Here is a 19,636-nt window from a genome sequence, read left to right on the forward strand (position 1 = left end):
ACGAGAAAGTTATTTGTCCCTAGGCAATCGATAACTAAACCGGTAATCGTTATTGCAATTTTATATGAGGGGGAGGCATAAGCTAACATACTTTCTCTACTTGGATCATATGCACTTATGATTGGAACTCTAGCAAGCGTCCGCAACTACTAAAGATCATTAAGGTAAAACCCAACCATAGCATTAAAGTATCAAGTCCTCTTTATTCCCATACGCAAACAACCTACTTACTCGGGTATGTGCTTCTGTCACTCACGCCACCCACCATAAGCAAATCATGAACATATTGCAAACCCTACAGCGGGGATCCCTCATGCTTGCACGACATGGAGAGCACCATAGGACAGCACCAATAATAAAACATGCAACTCAAACCAATCACGATCATCAATTAACCCATAGGACAAAACGGATCTACTCAAACATCATAGGATAGCCATACATCATTGGGAAATAATATATAGCATTGAGCACCATGTTTAAGTAGAGATTACAACGGGTAAAAGAGGGGTTACACCGCTGCATAGAGGGGGGAAGAGTTGGTGATGATGGCGGTGAAGTTGTTGGTGAAGATTCCGGTGATGATGATGGCCCCCGGTGGCACTCCGGCGCCACCGGAAGCGAGGGGGAGAGAGCCCCCTTCCTTCTTCTTCTTCCTTGACCTCCTCCCTAGATGGGAGAAGGGTTTCCCCTCTGGTCCTTGGTCTTCATGGCATGGGAGGGGCAAGATCCCCTCCGAGATTGGATCTGTCTCTCTGTCTCTCTCTCTGTTTCTGCGCTCTGGGATTCTGCCCTTTCACCGTTTCTTTTATAACCGGAGATCCATTACTTCGATTGGGCTAAATTTTGGACACGATCTCTATCCGGAAATTAGCTTTGTTGCGGCAAAAGAAGGGCTCCAACCGCCTTACGGGGTGGCCACGAGGGTCCAGGGCGCGCCTGACCCCCTGGGGCGCGCCCCCTGCCTCGTGGCCCCCTCGAGCATCATATTGCGTTCATTCTTCTCCCCAAAAATCATAAATATTCCAAAAAAAATCTCTGTCAGTTTTTATCCCGTTTGGACTCCGTTTGATATGGGTTTTCTGCGAAACAAAAATATGCAACAAACAGGAACTGGCACTGGGCACTGGATCAATATGTTAGTCCCAAAAATAGTATAAAAAGTTGCCAAAAGTATATGAAAGTTTTATAATATTGGCATGGAACAATCAAAAATTATAGATACGACGGAGACGTATCAGCATCCCCAAGCTTAATTCCTGCTCGTCCTCGAGTAGGTAAATGATAAAAAAGATATTTTTTGATGTGGAATGCTACCTAGCATAATCTTGATCACATAATCTAATCATGGCATGAATATTAAGACACGAGTGATTCAAAGCAATAGTCTATCATTTGACATTAAGACAATAATACTTCAAGCATACCAACCAAGCAATTATGTCTTATCAAAATAATATAGCCAAAGAAAGCTCATCCCTACAAAATCATATAGTCTGGCTATGCTCCATCTTCACCACACAAAGCATTCAAATCATGCACAACCCCGATGACAAGCCGAGTAATTGGTTCATACTTTTTAATGCGCTTCAGCCTTTTCAATCCTCACGCAATACATGAGCGCAAGCCATGGACATAGCACTATGGGTGGAATGGAATATGATGATGGAGGTTTGTGTGAGAAGACAAAAAAGGAGAAAGTCTCACATCGACGTGGCTAATCAACGGGCTATGGAGATGCCCATCAATTGATGTCAATGCGAGGAGTAGGGATTGCCATGCAACGGATGCACTAAGAGCTATAAGTGTATGAAAGCTCAAACTGGAAACTAAGTGGGTGTGCATCCAACTTGCTTGCTCATGAAGACCTAGGGAATTTCAGGAAGCCCATCATTGGAATATACAAGCCAAGTTCTATAATGAAAATTCCCACTAGTATATGAAAGTGATAACTCAAGAGACTCTCTATATGAAGAGCATGGTGCTACTCTGAAGCACAAGTGTGGTAAAAGGATAGTAGCATTGTCCCTTCTCTCTTTTTTTGTTTTTTTGGGCCTTCTCTTTTTTTAGCCTTTCTCTTTTTTTTCTTTTTTTTTCTTTTTTTTCGTCCGGAGTCTCATCCCTACTTGTGGGGGAATCATAGTCTCCATCATCCTTTCCTCACTGGGACAATGCTCTAATAATGATGATCATCACACTTTTATTTACTTACAACTCAATATTACAACTCGATACTAGAACAAAGATATGACTCTATATGAATGCCTCTGGCGATGTGCCGGGATGTGCAATGATCTAGCGTAGCAATAACATCAAAAAGGGACAAGCCATGAAAACATCATGCAAGCTATATTACGATCATGCAAAGCAATATGACAATAAATGCTCAAGTCATGTATATGATGATGATGGAAGTTGCATGGCAATATATCTCGGAATGGCTATGGAAATGCCATAATAGGTAGGTATGGTGGCTGTTTTGGGAAGATATAAGGAGGCTTATGTGTGACAGAGCGTATCATATCACGGGGTTTGGATGCACCGGCGAAGTTTGCACCAACTCTCGAGGTGAGAAAGGGCAATGCACGGTACCGAAGAGGCTAGCAATGATGGAAGGGTGAGAGTGCGTATAATCCATGGACTCACATTAGTCATAAAGAACTCATATACTTATTGCAAAAGTTTATTAGCCCTCGAAGCAAATTACAACTACGCATGCCCCTAGAGGGATAGATTGGTAGGAAAAGACCATCGCTCGTCCCCGACCGCCACTCATAAGCAAGACAATCAATAAATACCTCATGCTCCAACTTCGTTACATAACGGTTCACCATACGTGCATGCTACAGGACTTGCAAACCTCAACACAAGTATTTCTCAATTTCACAATTACTCAACTAGCACGACTCTAATATAACCACCTTTATATTGCAAAACTATTGCAAGGAATTAAACATATCATATTCGGTGATCTAGAAGTTTTATGTAGGATTTTATGACTAACCATGTGAATGACCAATTCCTGTCATCTCTCTAAATAGATATAAGTGAAGCAAGAGAGTTTAATTCTTTCCACATAAGATATGCCCATGCTCTAACAAATATAAGTGAAGCAAAAGAGCATTCTACAAATGGCGGTTTTCTATGTGAAGAGAAACAGGCAATCCAAACTTCAAATGATATAAGTGAAGCACATGAAGAATTCTATAAAGCCATACTCAAAAGATATAAGTGAAGTGCAAAGAGCATTTTATAAATCAACCAAGGACTATCTCATACTACCATGGAAGATTTGCACATATTGCATGAACGAAACGAATCCGAAAACATACAGATATTTGTTGAAGAAAGAGGGGATGCCTTCCGGGGCATCCCCAAGCTTAGACGCTTGAGTCTCCTTGAATATTTACTTGGGGTCCCTTGGGCATCCCCAAGCTTGAGCTCTTGCCTCTCCTCCTTCTCCTTACATCGAGACCTACTCGATCTTCAAACACTTCATCCACACAAAACTTCAACAGAAAGCTCGGTAAGATCCGTTAGTATAATAAAGCAAATCACTACTGTAAGTACTGTTGCAAACCAATTCATATTTTGTTTTGCATTGTAGCTACTGTAATATAACTTTTCCATGGCTTAATCCACTGATAGAAATTGATAGTTTCATCAAAACAAGCAAACTATGCATCAAAAACAGAATCTGTCTAAAACAGAACAGTCTGTAATAATCTGAACATTCACCTTACTTCTGATACTTGAAAAATTCTGCCCAAATTAGGAAAAAATAAAAAATTTGTATAGAAAGACAGTGCAAAGAGAATCAGAACCGTTTGACGTTCCAGTAAAAAATTAAAAATCGCGCACTACAGCCAAAGTTTCTGTCCTGCACCGTACAAACCAACAAGCATTGTAAACATCCTAAAGGCAAACCTTGGCACATTATTTTTATAATACAATGGAATTGTACAAGGGGATAATTATTTTTGTTGAAAATTTTCTGTAATCAAGATTCACAAGGTTTCCGTGAGCATGAACAAAGTTCAAGGCTAGCTCCCACTTCAACAATGCTTGTCTCTCTCACTTTCACTTTCCTTTTTGAAAAGGTTTTGGGTTCCCCTCTTTATTCATTTTTTGTTTTTAAAAAATATGAAAGCACTCAACAGAAATAAATGACTCTCTAAAACTTCCGGGTTGTCGCCCTGGCAGCGCTTTCTTTAAAGCCATTAAGTTAGGCATAAAGTGCTCAAGTAATGGATCCACCCGGATCCCAAGGTATATCAAAGCCAATTTGAATTAGCAATGATTTGGCATTTAGTAGTGAGAACAAAGTAACATATATCAAGCAATGACGAAGTCTAACTCTCTTCCTATGCATCGGCATGTCATAAAAGAACAATTCATGCACACAAAGTAAAGGCCAATGCATAGTATACGCAGTTTCTTGCAATTTTATCATATTGGAAACATAAAGAGGTGGAGATATAGTTCCTCTCTCATAATAATTGCAAGTAGGAGCAGCAAGAACATGCATATTATATTCATCAAAATCATCATGTGCAACGGTAAAAGGCAACCCATCAATATAATCCTTAATAAGTGCAAACTTCTCCGATATAGTGTAGTCGGGAGAATTCAAAAAGATAATAGGACTATCATGCGTGGGTGCAATAGCAACAATTTCATGTTTAACATAAGGAGCTATATCAAGTTCATCTCTATAAGCATAATTCATATTGGCATCTTGGCCACAAGCATAGCAAGCATCATCAAAAAGGTATATTTCAAAAGAATCAACGGGGTCATAACAGTCATCATAGCAATCATCCTTCGGTAAGCACGAAGGGAAATTAAACAATGTATGAGTTGAAGAGTTACTCTCATTAGAAGGTGGGCACGGGTAGCTAATCCGCTCTTCCTCCTTTTGTTCTTCGCTCTCCTCATCATCTTTTTCATCCAATGAGCTCACAGTTTCATCAATTTCTTCTCCCATAGACTCCTGCAAAATATTAGTCTCTTCTTGGATAGCGGAGGAGTCCTCAATATATGGTTTAACATAGGTATTAGAAGCATAATTATCATAACAATATTCAAGTATGGCAAAAAAATTCAGATTTGTAAAGAGTAGCATCATACTTTTCAATCAAAGAAGCAATTTCATAGGCACCCTTAAAAGCAACAAATTCTTCAATTTGTTGAACATCATAGTAATTATAAACACCCTTAGCATACAAAGATACGATTCCATTATCACTAAACAAACATTGGTAGGGAAGGTGTTTCTTAGGGTCTTCATAACAACCAGTAAAATCATATATTTCACATAAATTCCAAGCATAGCATTACAAACGATGAATTTGATCCAGTAAAAGTTTCCCTTTTTGAGATATGCAGTGTCGCACATAACAAGCATGCTCATCTAAAGATTTGCCCACAACTAAGCTAGTTGGGGTTTCAGCACGAGCACATAGGGTGTAACATCCCAAATTTTCAATTTGGAATGTTATACATTAGATCATCATTGCATACCATATTTTATTGCATTTTGATTTGATCCTAGAAATTCCACGCAACTCAAGGACCCACGGAGAGAGTTGGGGATTTCAATTTATTTCATATTCGAGTTTTTCTCGAATTTTTGAAAAGAGGATCGTTTGATTTTAATTATTTTTCTCTGAAATATTTCTTTTATAAAAAATAAAAGAGAGAGAATAAAATGACTTCCTCAAAATAAAGAAATATCAGAGATTTAATATTAAAATCAGATAATATTTTTATTCAGAGTTTTATCGCTATTTTATTTGAATTAGGAAAATACGCGTTTTTCAAAATTGCATTTCAGGCCCAAATAAATGTTCACCTTGTCCGGCTTATTTTTAGAAGACGGGAAAAATTTATTTCGGGATTTTTGAAATCCGTTTAGTATTTCTTTTCTTTCTTTTTCTGCACGTCGGAATTATTTAAAAAAGTGTCAAACCGACTCCGGGCCGTACCGAGCAGGACTCCGCCCCGGGGGCCTTTATAAGCCGGCCCGCCCCGAGCCACCGAAGCCCACCAGCGCCGCCAGCCCGCCCCGCGCCCGAAACCCTAACACTAGCCGCCGCCGACCCGCCACCCGCGCCGCCTCGCCGGAGCCGCCCGCCGCCACCTCCGTCGCCGGAGCCGCCGGAGGTCGCCGCCCGCCGCCGCCGCCGGTTTTCTTCAGAAAACCATACGGTTTTTCGGAAAACTGTACCTTTTTTTAAGAACCGCAGTTTATTTTTTTAGATCGGTTTTTTTCGATTTAGTTATATAGCGAACGCTCGTTCGTTCGTTCGTTTTAACGAACGGTTTTCACCGTTTAACCACAGACAGCGAACGCTCGTTCATTAGCCTGTTCATCAGTTTTTCTTTTTCTCGGATTTTCCGCGATTATTTTCGATCACGATTTCTGATCCGATTTCCGTTCTAGTATAACTTTTCGCTCGTTTATCGGAATCAGGCGATTCAAGCGCCTAGAGTTTCGTCTCGAAACCCTCTTTCTGTTTAACCAACTTGAACAAGATTTTGCTACTGTAAAATTTGACTTTAGTTCAAATTAGTAAATGAAGCTTGTTTCTTTCGCCGTTTGAGTTTTCTTGTTTCGTTTGATTTGATTCTTTTTGCAAACCAGAGTTCTTAAGTCGAACTTTCTGGTTAGATCTTTTATTTGAGTTTTACCCGTGCTCTTGCTTGATTGCTTATTGTATGCTTGTTTGTTTGCGATAGAGTACCCGGAGTGCGAAGCGTGCTACTACGAGTCTCTAGGTTTCGCGGATCATCAGCAAGGCAAGTAACACTTTGATCATACCTCGTACTACCCAGTTTTATTGCATTAGATCAATCCTCAAACAATTGCATGGTTAGGATCTGAATTAAATTGTGGGTTTGGGAAGTAGATGAGGTAGTACCTATTCACCTGTTTATTATCAAACCTTGGGAGTTACTTCTACGCTATGCTTATATTGCTATGCTATGCTCGTAGACGTGGATTGGGTTTGAGTGTATCCATGACAATTGTGAGATTGTTAATTAATGGTTCAACTTAAGGTGGCAATTTAAATACACATCTGGGTGGATTGAGGCACCTGGGGAATCCAGTGATTGCCTGTTTTTTTGGAAATCCCGGGGTACCGTGTGATTCTCCTATGGACTGCCACCCAGGCTCAAAGGGATCATGAGATTATTCATACTAGAAACTTCCGTGTTCAGCCACAAGCTATTATGGGCTCTAGCATAGTTGATTAAGTCGTGTGAACTCTTACAGTGGTAGACTAGCAGATGTAGGGGATGTAGGTGGTACGGTCTACCCATCGTAAGGTGCTAACACTTCTGAAAGACTATGTCTCGGTCATCTGTTTCTCAAACATCTTGTAGTGCGAGAAACCAAACGGAGGAGATCGAGTCTTGTGGGGAAAAGTGTGCAAACCTCTTCAAAGTGTATAAACTAATCATGGTTAGCCGTGTCCCCGGTTATGGACATCTTGAGTATCTGGTTCTTGGATTATCATGTTGATCTCATCACTACTTAATTAATTTGTTTGGGTTGTTAATGATTACTTTAATTGCGATTGAGAGGGGGTTTACCTTCTCAATATTTTTCAACAAACTTTGTAGTTAAATAAAACTTATTCCGTTGCAGTAGGGAAAAATTGGCTTTTCGCGAAAACATATTAACCCTACAGCCTCCACCAGCCATATATGCATGTAGTGATAGCATTATTCTGTTCTTTATCCTTTGTGTTACATTGCCAGCATATTCCATGTGTTGACCCGTCTTCGGGCTGCAACGTATAATGTTGCAGACTTTTCAGACGATGAGTAAGGAGCCTTAGGTCGTGGTCTTTCACTCAGTGATGCCGTTGGAGTTGATGGACTCACTTTATCCTCCAAGCCTTCCGTTGTTATCGTTTTAGATGGCCTTAAGCCATATTTATTGTAATAAGTTCTCTTTTGAGACATTCGATGTAATAAGTGTGTGATTGCTACTCTGTTATAAATCCTCCAAGTACTGTGTGTGTCAGCATTACCGATCCAGGGATGACACTTATGCATAGAGATCAGACTGTTTGAGGTCTGGTCGCTACAAAGATGGTATCAGAGCACACGCTGACTGTAGGACACGACCATGATAGAGGCAAAGGTGTCCTGTCTTTCGATGAGATGGTGGCTATCATTTTGGAGGAAGTCGACTTTGACGATCCGACTACGAACGTGCGAGGACGTCGCGCCTTAGCAATCGCTAAACCAACTCCGAGAGGTTATTGACCACGCGGGAGCACGATCAACCTGACCACGAAGGTCCGTTTCCTGCAGGCAAACGAAGAACAAGCAAGCAACTAAGATTGCAATCTAGATATTGCGAATATAAGAGGAAAGTTTTATTGATCAAGGTGGGGTTCTGTGACGCCTTTGTCTGGTCGTTGAACACAAACGAAGTACGCGAAGTTGCGGCTATGGCGAACTTTTAATCTAAACAAAACCCAAAGTCTAAACGATGCCCTAGGGGCTGTATATATGGAGGAAGAGGGGGGAATTTCATGGCCCTTAGAGGAGGGGTCCGAAACCCACCCTAACTCTTGTTTCCCCACACATACGGACTCTAAAAACAGCCTATATTGAAGTATTTCGAAATTACATGGGCCTGGCCCAAAATAAGATGACGCGGCACCTAGAATAGCCTCTGGACGGAAATTATGAAGTGGCATCTTGTATATTTCGTCCAAGGCTTCATGCATTCATTATGGTGGCTTCAAAGTCCTGAAATCATCACTTGAAACTTTGTTCTTGTCTCCCTTGCGCATGCCATCAACTCCATGCTTGTTCTTGCTACAATGTTCATCCTTCTCCAAGCTAGGCCCTTCATTTGTAAGCAAAACAAATGTATCCAATTTAGGCAGCATCATATTCTCATGAACATTAGAATCATTACCAAGAAACGAAAGTACCTAGTAATTTAATTGGCGTGCGCGAGCTCTAGTAATCGGTCCAGTATGTATAGTAGCAGGGGTTGTGGGTGTAACAATGGTATTGATGTCCTCATCATCCTCCCCTTCTTGAAATGAAGTCGTCCTCGATGGAAGCTCATCTTCCTCACCCAAATAAGGCTTAAAATCTGCAATGTTAAAAGTGGGACTTACCCCAAAATCTGCAGGCAGCTCAAGTTTATATGCATTATCATTTATTTTCTATAACACCTTAAAAGGACCATCAGCACGTGGCATTAGCTTTGATTTGCGCAAATTAGGAAACCTATCCTTACGCAAATGTAACCAAACAAGATCTCCAGGTGCAAAGACAACATGTTTTCTACCCTTATCTCCAGCAAGTTTATATTTAGCATTCATACGCTCAATGTTTTCCTTAGTTAACTCATGCATTTTTAAGATCAATTCAGCATGTTGTTTAGCATCAAAATTAACCTTCTCCGAAGATGGAAGAGGCAACAAATCAATGGGTGCACGAGGTAGGAAACCATACACAATTTCAAAAGGGCACATCTTAGTAGTAGAATGCAATGAACGATTATAAGCAAATTCAATATGAGGCAAGCATTCTTCCCACATTTTCTTATTATTCTTCAAAACAGCCCTAAGCATAGTAGACAATGTTCTATTGACTACTTCAGTTTGACCATCAGTTTGGGGGTGACAAGTAGTACTAAAAAGCAGTTTAGTCCCCAACTTAGCCCATAAACATCTCCCAAAGTGACTAAGAAATTTAGTATCACGATCTGAAACAATAGTATTTGGCACACCATGCAAGCGAATAATTTCACGAAAGAACAAATCAGCAACATTAACAGCATCATCGCTTTTATGACATGGTATAAAGTGTGCCATTTTCGAGAACCTATCCACGACAACAAATATGCTATCCCTCCCCTTCTTTGTTCGAGGTAAACCTAAAACAAAGTCCATAGATATATCCTCCCAAGGAACACTAGGTACAGGCAAAGGCATATATAAACCATGAGGATTGAGTCGTGACTTAGCTTTTTGACATGTAGTGCAGCGAGCAACAAAACGCTCAACATCCCGTCTCATCTTTGGCCAAAAGAAATGTGTAGCAAGTATATCCTCCGTCTTCTTCATGCCAAAGTGTCCCATTAGTCCTCCTCCATGCGCCTCCTGCAACAACAAAAGACGAACGGAGCTAGCTAGAATGCATAGCTTGTTAGCATGAAACACAAATCCATCGTTAACGACGAACTTGTTCCATGTTCTACCTTCTTTACAATTCTGCAATACATCTTTAAATTCAGCATCATGCACATATTGATCTTTGATGGTCTCCAAACCAAATATTTTAAAGTCAAGTTGTGAAAGCATAATATAACGATGAGACAATGCATCAGCAATAACATTTTCTTTACCCTTCTTGTGTTTAATGACATAAGGGAAAGTCTCAATGAATTCAACCCATTTAGCATGTCTACCATTCAGTTTTGCTTGACTTTTAATGTGTTTCAAAGATTCATGATCAGAATGTATAACAAATTCTTTGGGCCATAAATAATGTTGCCATGTTTCTAAAGTCCGAACAAGAGCATATAATTCTTTATCATAAGTAGAATAGTTCAGACTAGGCCCACTCAATTTTTCAGAAAAGTATGCAACAGGTTTGCCATCTTGTAACAACACACCTCCTAATCCAATTCCACTAGCATCACATTCAAGCTCAAAAGTCTTATTAAAATCAGGAAGTTGGAGTAAAGGAGCATGTGTCAAGTTATCTTTCAATACCGTGAAGGCTTCTTCCTGTGCGGTACCCCAAACAAAAGGCACCTCCTTCTTTGTAAGCTCGTTGAGAGGTGCAGCAATGGTGCTAAAATCTCTCACAAAACGCCTATAGAAACCAGCGAGTCCAAGAAAACTCCGCACTTGTGTGACCGTTTTGGGCTGCGGCCAACTCTCAATAGCTTCAATCTTGGCTTTATCAACTTCAATTCCTTGTGGAGTAACAACATAGCCAAGAAAAGATACTCGGTCGGTGCAAAAGGTGCACTTCCCAAGGTTACCAAACAAACGTGCATCACGTAGAGCAATAAAAATAGCACGTAAATGTTCCAAATGTTCTTCCAAAGATTTGCTATAAATCAGTATATCATCAAAACAGACTACCACAAATCGTCCAATGAAAGCACGTAAAACTTTGTTCATTAGTCTCATGAAAGTACTAGGTGCATTAGTTAACCCAAAAGGCATGACTAACCACTCATATAAACCAAACTTAGTTTTAAATGTTGTTTTCCATTCATCTCCCAATTTCATACGAATTTGATGGTATCCACTACGCAAATCAACTTTGGAGAATATTGTAGAGCCACTCAATTCATCAAGCATATCATCTAGCCTAGGAATAGGATGACGATAACGAATAGTAATATTATTAAGGGATAATTAGATTTATGCCCCTAGTTGTGTCCCACTCCTCTGTTTTACCCCTAATTCCCAAAAGTCACCGGTTCTGTCCAAGTCACTTTGCTCCTCTTATGCTTTTGCCCTTTGACCATTTGACCGTCAGTTTGAAAACTTCATAACTAATTCATACTAAATCAGAAAAATGCAAATAAGATACCAAATGTTCAGAAAAACATCACCTATATGTTAGTGTCACTTGCATTCATGAAAAAAGTGTTGGAAAGTGCACATCCGAGTTTTAGCTCTTTTGATACCACCATGAATAGTGAACTCTAAAAAATTCAAAAAAAATATGGTGGCGAAGAACAACAAATGTTCTAAGTGCTTGCCAAGTTTCATTAGGGAACGACATTCGTGGAAGTCGTGGCAAAAAAATAATCTATTTTGGAGTGCTGATTGTTTTTTTTGCCGCGGCACCCACGAATGTTATTCCCTGATGAAACTTGGCAGGCAATTAAAACATTTATCATTCTTTGCCACCAAATTTTTTTAATTTTTTTGAACTTTTTTAGATTTTACTATTCATGGTGGTAGCATAAGAGCTAAAACTCGGATGGGCACTTTCCAACACTTTTTTCATGAATGCAAATGACACTGACATATAGGTGATGTTTTTCTGAACATTTTGGTATCTTATTTGCATTTTTCTGATTTAGTATGAATTAGTTATGAAGTTTTCAAACTGATGGTCAAACGGTCAAAGGGCAAAAGCATAATAGGAGCAAAGTGACTTGGACAGAACCAGTGACTTTTGGGAATTAGGGGTAAAACAGACGAGTGGGACACAACTAGGGGCATAAATCTAAGTATCCCTATTATTAATGCCTCTACAATCAACACACATATGCGACGTACCATCCTTTTTAGGCACTAGTATAATAGGAACAGCACAAGGACTAAGAGATTCGCGTATATAACCTTTGTCGAGCAGCTCCTGTACTTGACGCATAATCTCCTTCATCTCCTCTGGATTGGTAGAGTATGGTGCACGGTTGGGTAGCGGTGCACCGGGAATTAAGTCAATTTGATGCTCAATCCCTCGAATAGGTGGTAATCCCGGTGGCACATCTTGTGGGAAGACGTCAGCGAACTCCTGCAAAATATTAGTGACTGCAGGGGGCAAAGAGGAAGACACGTCCTCGAATGAAAATAATGCCTCTTTGCACACAAAAGCATAGCAAACAGATTTGCTAAAAACTAGCTCATCAATATCAGATTTGGTGGCAAGTAAACATGCACTTTTCAATTTAATTTCAGAAGCAACACTAGATGGTTTATTATCAGGCTTCATTTGTTGCTCAAATTCTTTTGCCACAATCTGATTTTCACTCTTATTTTTCTCCTGTTTTGCTTTATTAGCTCTATGAATATCATCTTTCAAAATGGAATCAGGAGTCATAGGAAGCAAAGTAATATTTGTATCCTTATGAACAAGAGTATACTGATTGTTTCTACCATGGTGTACAGAATTTTTATCAAATTGCCATGGTCTACCAAGTAATAAGGAACATGCTTGCATAGGTACCACATCCCAATCAACATAATCAGCATATGTAGAGATACTAAAATGCACCCGAACAGTACGTGTTACCTTAACCTTGTCGCTATTGTTGAACCATTGGATGTAGTAAGGATGTGGATGTGGTCTTGTGGTGAGAGATAGCTTCTCCACCATCTCCATGCTAGCCAAGTTGTTGCACCTTCCTCCATCTATGATGACGCGAATAGAACATTCCTTCACAACTCCCTTTGTATGGAACAAATTATGCCTCTGATTTTGCTCAGCTTGTGTAACATGCACACTCAAAACACGTTGAGTAACTAAACATTCATACCTGTCAGCATCTTCAGCAGCCATGTATTGCGTCTCATGATCAGAATCATCTCCACCGTGTTCTTCATGTGTAATAAGAGCCAAAGTCTCCTCATCATAGTCACTAGCGGACTCATACCCACCATCCTCAGTAGCAATCATCACACGCTGAGATTTGCATTCTCTCGCAAAATGTCCTCTTCCCTTACAACGATGACAAATAATATCACTTGTGTGCCCTGTTTACGCCATGGAAGAAGAAGAGCTCTGTGCAGGCCCGGCAGGTGTGCTCTTGGTAGATAGTGGTGGTTGTGCCTGCTTTCTTGTATCACGGTTGGAGGTGGCACCTGAAGGAGGTGATGGTGCAGTGGAAGTAGATGATGCACGTGGTGTCCATGATGAAGGTCGGCCTGCAGAAAAGTTAGTTCGCGCCAATGCCTGTCGATCCTGCACTTCACGTTCAGCTTTACAAGCAAGATGGAATAAACGAGTGATATTATTATAATCCTTATACCCTAGAATGGTCTGAATCTCTCTATTTAATCCACCCATAAAACGTGCAAGCATAGCTTCATTCTCCTCAACAATACCACATCTAATCAAGCCAGTTTGTAATTCCTGATAATATTCTTCTACAGAATTTTTTCCTTGTCTTAAGCGCTGCAATTTTTGAAGTAATTCACGTTGATAATATGGTGGAACCCAACGAGTACGCATAGCAGTTTTCAAAGCAGCCCAAGTAGCTGGAACAGGATATAATCTACAATGTTCAGACCACCAAACACATGCAAAGCTAGTGAAAGCACAAACAGCAGCAGGAACACGTCTCTCCTCAGGATATTGTAAACATGTAAATCGTTGTTCAGTTTCTAACTCCCAAGTAAGATATATATCAGGAACATATCTACCCTCAAATGGTGGAATATTCAATTTCAGTTTAGGGAGATGGTCATGATCTCGTACCTGAGGGGGAGCCCTAACATTGCCATTATTTCCGTGTGGACGACCTGGTGGTTGTGGTGCTGGTGGTTGCACGTAGTTCTGATTTTGATCAACCTCATCCTCGTAATCTCCCGCATAATCATCCTCCTCCACATCAGCAGCAGGAGCCACAGAAGTATCAACAGCAGCACCAGCAGTTTGGCCAGGCTAAAGAGGGACACGACTCGCTCGGCGGAGGGCTGTTTCCCGACGTGGAGGTAGTCGTCGTTGTTGTTGTTGCAGAGGTGCGGCAGGTGCAGCCGGTGGTGGAAGACGCGCAAGCAGTTCATTAAATCTGTTATCGAGCTTTGTTTTGAACGTCTTCTCAAGGCTAGTGATCTTCTCCATGGCCTCTTCAAAATTGTTCAGCACATCTTGCACCTGGTTAGTCATCATTTGCTGAAACTTATCATGAAGCTCCTTGTTCGTTAAGTTCTCCCAGTCAATCTCGTCGGCTTGTGATCCTGGCATGGTTAGCAGCAATAGAAACACACAAAAATATGATCCTATAGACTACTAACAAGTGGTGGTGGTGGTGGGTGTCACAAATCCGTCAAGCAAATCTCAAATTCTTACCAGTTCTTACCCAGCAGCAGGCGGTGATCGGCAACCGATGTAGTCAAAACTCTCAAAGCTTGGATAGCGATTACCAGGGGAGTCAAACGCACGATGTAGATGTATGTGGAGCTGGGAAGGCTTATAATATGGTAGCAAAAAGGCTCAGCAATAATCAATTCAGAGATGCAAAGTTGAATAAACGCTCAACGACGGTACTGTGCTGGTCCTAGGCTAGACCGTACTAGAGACGCGAGCCTAGAACACTAACAAAATCATGGCGCTGCACGTAAACAAGGGAGGAGCACACTCTGATTTTTTTTCTTTTTTCACTTTTTTTTCACTTCTTTTTTCCTCTTTTTTTTCAAAGCAAGTACAGAAAAGATTATCCAAAGGCTCAGATTGGTTTGGATAAGATGAACTAACCCTAATATTATTTTTTGGCTTTTTCGTGGACTATAGGTATGAAGAACAGACTCGATCTAAACTACGAAAAACTGTAAAATCTCACCGGGCAACCTGGAAATCTGATACCACTTGATAGAGGCAAAGGTGTCTCGTCTTTCGATGAGATGGTGGCTATCGTTTTGGAGGAAGTCGACTTTGACGATCCGACTACGAATGTGCGAGGACGTCGCGCCTTAGAAATCGCTAAACCAACTCCGAGAGGTTATTGACCACGCCGGAGCACGATCAACCTGACCACGAAGGTCTGTTTCCTGCAGGCAAATGAAGAACAAGCAAGAAACTAAGATTGCAATCTGGATATTGCGAATATAAGAGGAAAGCTTTATTGATCAAGGTGGGTTCTGTGACGCCTTTGTCTGGTCATTGAACACAAACGAAGTACGCGAAGTTGCGGCTATGGCGAACTTTTAATCTAAACAAAACCTGAAGTCTAAACGATGCCCTAGGGGCTGTATATATGGAGGAAGAGGGGGGAACTTCGTGGCCCTTGGAGGAGGGGTCCGAAACCCACCCTAACTCTGGTTTCCCCACACATACGGACTCTAAAAACAGCCTATATTGAAGTATTTCGAAATTACATGGGCCTGGCCCAAAATAAGGTGACGCGGCACCTAGAATAGCCTCTGGACGAAAATTATGAAGTGGCATCTTGTATATTTCGTCCAAGGCTTCATGCACTCATTATGGTGGCTTCAAAGTCCTGAAATCATCACTTGAAACTTTGTTCTTGTCTCCCTTGCGCATGCCATCAACTCCATGCTTGTTCTTGCTCCAATGTTCATCCTTCTCCAAGCTAGGCCCTTCATTTGTAAGCAAAACAAATGTATCCAATTTAGGCAGCATCATATTCTCATGAACATTAGAACCATTACCAAGAAACGAAAGTACCTGGTAATTTAATTGGCGTGCGCGAGCTCTAGTAATCGGTCCAGTATGTATAGTAGCAGGGGTTGTGGGTGTAACAATGGTATAGATGTCCTCATCAGACCACTAAGCTAAAGCCCTAGATCACTACTCTCTTCTCATTTCTAACCCCTCTCCATTTTCTACTCTTTAGGATGGCGGATGCAAGGATTAAGTTCATGCAACCGGATGAAGACACCCCATTTGGACGCCACTTGAAGGAAGTTACTAAGTACCTAAACATTGGAATACCAAGCTTCACCGGGACCTACAACGCCACTTTACCAGAAGAGGGGCGCTGGATGATTCAAGTTCAAGTTCCAGGAAGGACGTTCACGCCAGTCACTGAGCCCATAGAGTTTTCTTTCGATGCACCAACCTGGAGTCTAGGAAAGAGTATGGCAGCTCACATTACCATGGGACGCATTGGAGAAGTTTACCACAATGACCTCAAGGATACAATCTACCAGATTTGTGGGCGCCGAGATGAGCAATGGGAGATGATCAGTACCAGGAAGGATAGATCGATTGCCTCTTTCATCCAGGAGTTAAACCAGCACATTCGATGCCAGGAGAACCAGATGTGCGTAGGCATGGCGGATTTGAAGAAGGCAATGACAAGGATCACGGAGCTGGAGGAAGAACTCAAGGCTACACGCGAGGATTATATGGAGGAAATCGTCGCACTAGTAGAGAAGAATGGCGACCTGACAAAGAAGCTAGGAGTTTTCATGGGAGACCCTGCGCCAGGAGGAGAAGATGATAGTTCCACTTGCTCGGAGAACTATATCATCATCGACGACACCGACTCGGACCCTGACGATAGCGATGATGACTATGTTGATGAAGCTGGAGCAGATATCATGGAGTCTTCGACCGATCAATTTTTCTAATCGACCACCATATCAGTAGTAGTATTCCACCATGTATATAGTATAGTCCAAACACTTTTGTAACGATAGTTCTAGACCGATTGTATGCCCTAGTTTGATTGATTGAGTGATATGTTTGTGTTTATCTCATGTGCATATGGGTAGTGTTTTCCCTCTAGACCTCATTCTATTCTGTTTTCTCATCTTTTCTAAACCCAGCAGATGCTTCCGAGACGCGACAATGGATTTGCTTTCCCACCGGAGCTCACTCAGTTGATCCAGCAGCAGAATGCATTGATGCAGATACTAGTCCAGAATCAGAACCAGGGGAACAACAACAACAACAACCCACCACCACCCCCACCAGTTGACCACTTAGCCCGTTTTCTTAGGCTGAATCCGCCGGTGTTCTCCAGTAGCACCGAGTCGATTGTTGCAGAGGATTGGCTTCGCAAGATTGATAGGGAGTTGACCACTGTAGGATGCACAGATGCGGAGAGAGTGTGTTTTGCCGCACATCAGCTTGATGGACGCGCAGCATCTTGGTGGGAGAATTTCATAGTCACTTACCCTATTGACACTATGACATGGGACCAGTTCCAGCAGGCTTTTCGCACTGCCCATGTTTCAGCAGGAGCTATGGCCATGAAGAATCGTGAGTTTCGCAACTTACGCCAAGGAGGGCGCACTGTTGGCCAATATGTGGATGAGTTTAGTAAGTTAGCACGTTATGCCCCAGATGACGTCGCTACAGATGCAGCTAAGAAGGAGAAGTTTCTGGAAGGACTGAATGATGAGCTGAGCATGCAGTTGGTGGTGGCAAATTTCAATAACTACCAGGAGTTGGTGGATAGAGCTCTCATGCTTGAAGGGAAGCCGCAACAGATTGATAGCCGCAAGAGGAAGTATGGACATGGGAAGTATAATTCTAGAGCCCAGCAGAGACCCCGTTACACCCCGAACCCGGGAGGACTTGTTCATAACCATGGAGGCCACACTCATAATGGAGGAAGTTCACACAATCATGGTGGCCCCAAGAATGGTAATGGTAATGGAGGAAGCAGCAGACAGAACCGTTCCAACCCGGCAACACCCCCCAAGAAAGATCTAAGCCACGTTACTTGCTACAAGTGCCAGAAGACCGGACATTACGCAAATGAATGTCCTAAAGCTAAGAATGGAAACGACAATGGAAGCTCTGGGAAGAAGCCCAACCCTTTCAACAGGGGACAAGTGAACCGCGTTAACGTGGAGGAGGTTGAAGCCCAGCCAGATGCAGTAATAGGTAAGTTTTTGGTTAAGTCATTTACTGCAGTCATACTTTTTGATACTGGTGCATCGCATTCATACATATCAAGGGGTTTCGTGGATAAGTTTAAACTGCCAACCCAAGCCCTTAGGTCACCTATGTTAGTAACCTTGCCAGGAGCAGAGTATATGGCTAGCCTATGGTGTGATCAGTTACCATTAAGGATTGGTAACTACCTGTTTCCCTCGGACCTAATAGTATTGGAGTCACAAGGACTGGATGTGATATTAGGCATGGATTAATTATCGAAGTATGGAGGGAACATTGACAGCGCAAGTAAGTTGATTTTGCTTACCACCCCAGAGGAAGAAGGATCAAGTATGTATCCCGGCATGTGCCGAATAGAACCCAAGTAAATTCCTTGTCAGGAGTTGTACAGGAGGAAGTACCGGTGGTGAAGGATTTTCCGGATGTATTTCCAGAAGAGTTGCCAGGCATGCCACCGGATAGAGACATTGAGTTTTTGATTGAACTTTTGCCAGGCACAGGGCCAATATCTAAGAGACCGTACAGAATGCCCACAAAGGATTTGGAGAAAATTAAGAAGCAGATTAAGGAGTTACTGGATAAGGGATATATTCGCCCAAGTTCGTCACCTTGGGGATCACCAGTACTTCTAGTGGAGAAGAAGGATGGATCGTTAAGGATGGTTGTTGACTATCATGGATTGAATGAGGTGACGATCAAGAACAAGTACCCACTGCCAATGATTAATGATTTATTTGACCAGTTGCAAGGAGCTAAAGTGTTTTCTAAGATCGATCTGCGATCAGGGTGCCACCAGCTGAAGATTCGAGAGCAGGATATACCTAAGACAACTTTTACAACGAGGTACGGGCTGTATGAGTACACCGTTATGTCATTTGGTCTGACTAATGCACCTGCCTATTTTATGAACATGATGAACAAGGTGTTTATGGAGTTTTTGGATAAGTTCGTCGTGGTGTTCATTGATGATATTCTGGTCTACTCTAAGAACGAAGAGGAACATAAAGAGCATTTGCGTTTGGTACTTGGGAAGCTCAGGGAACATCAGCTATACGCCAAGTTCAGCAAGTGTGAGTTTTGGCTGAAGGAAGTCGGATTCCTTGGACATGTTATATCCGGGGAAGGAATAGCAGTAGACCCCACCAAAGTTGTCACTGTGACAAATTGGGAGTCACCCACGACAGTTGGAGAGATCCGGAGTTTCCTTGGACTCGCAGGATACTACCGTAGGTTCATTCAGAATTTCTCAAAGATTGCAAAGCCTATGACGGAATTGTTGAAGAAGGACACCAAATTCAATTGGACTGAGGAA

The sequence above is a fragment of the Triticum aestivum genome, chromosome 4D, assembly GCF_018294505.1.
Source record: "Triticum aestivum cultivar Chinese Spring chromosome 4D, IWGSC CS RefSeq v2.1, whole genome shotgun sequence".
Taxonomy (NCBI): Eukaryota; Viridiplantae; Streptophyta; class Magnoliopsida; order Poales; family Poaceae; genus Triticum; species Triticum aestivum.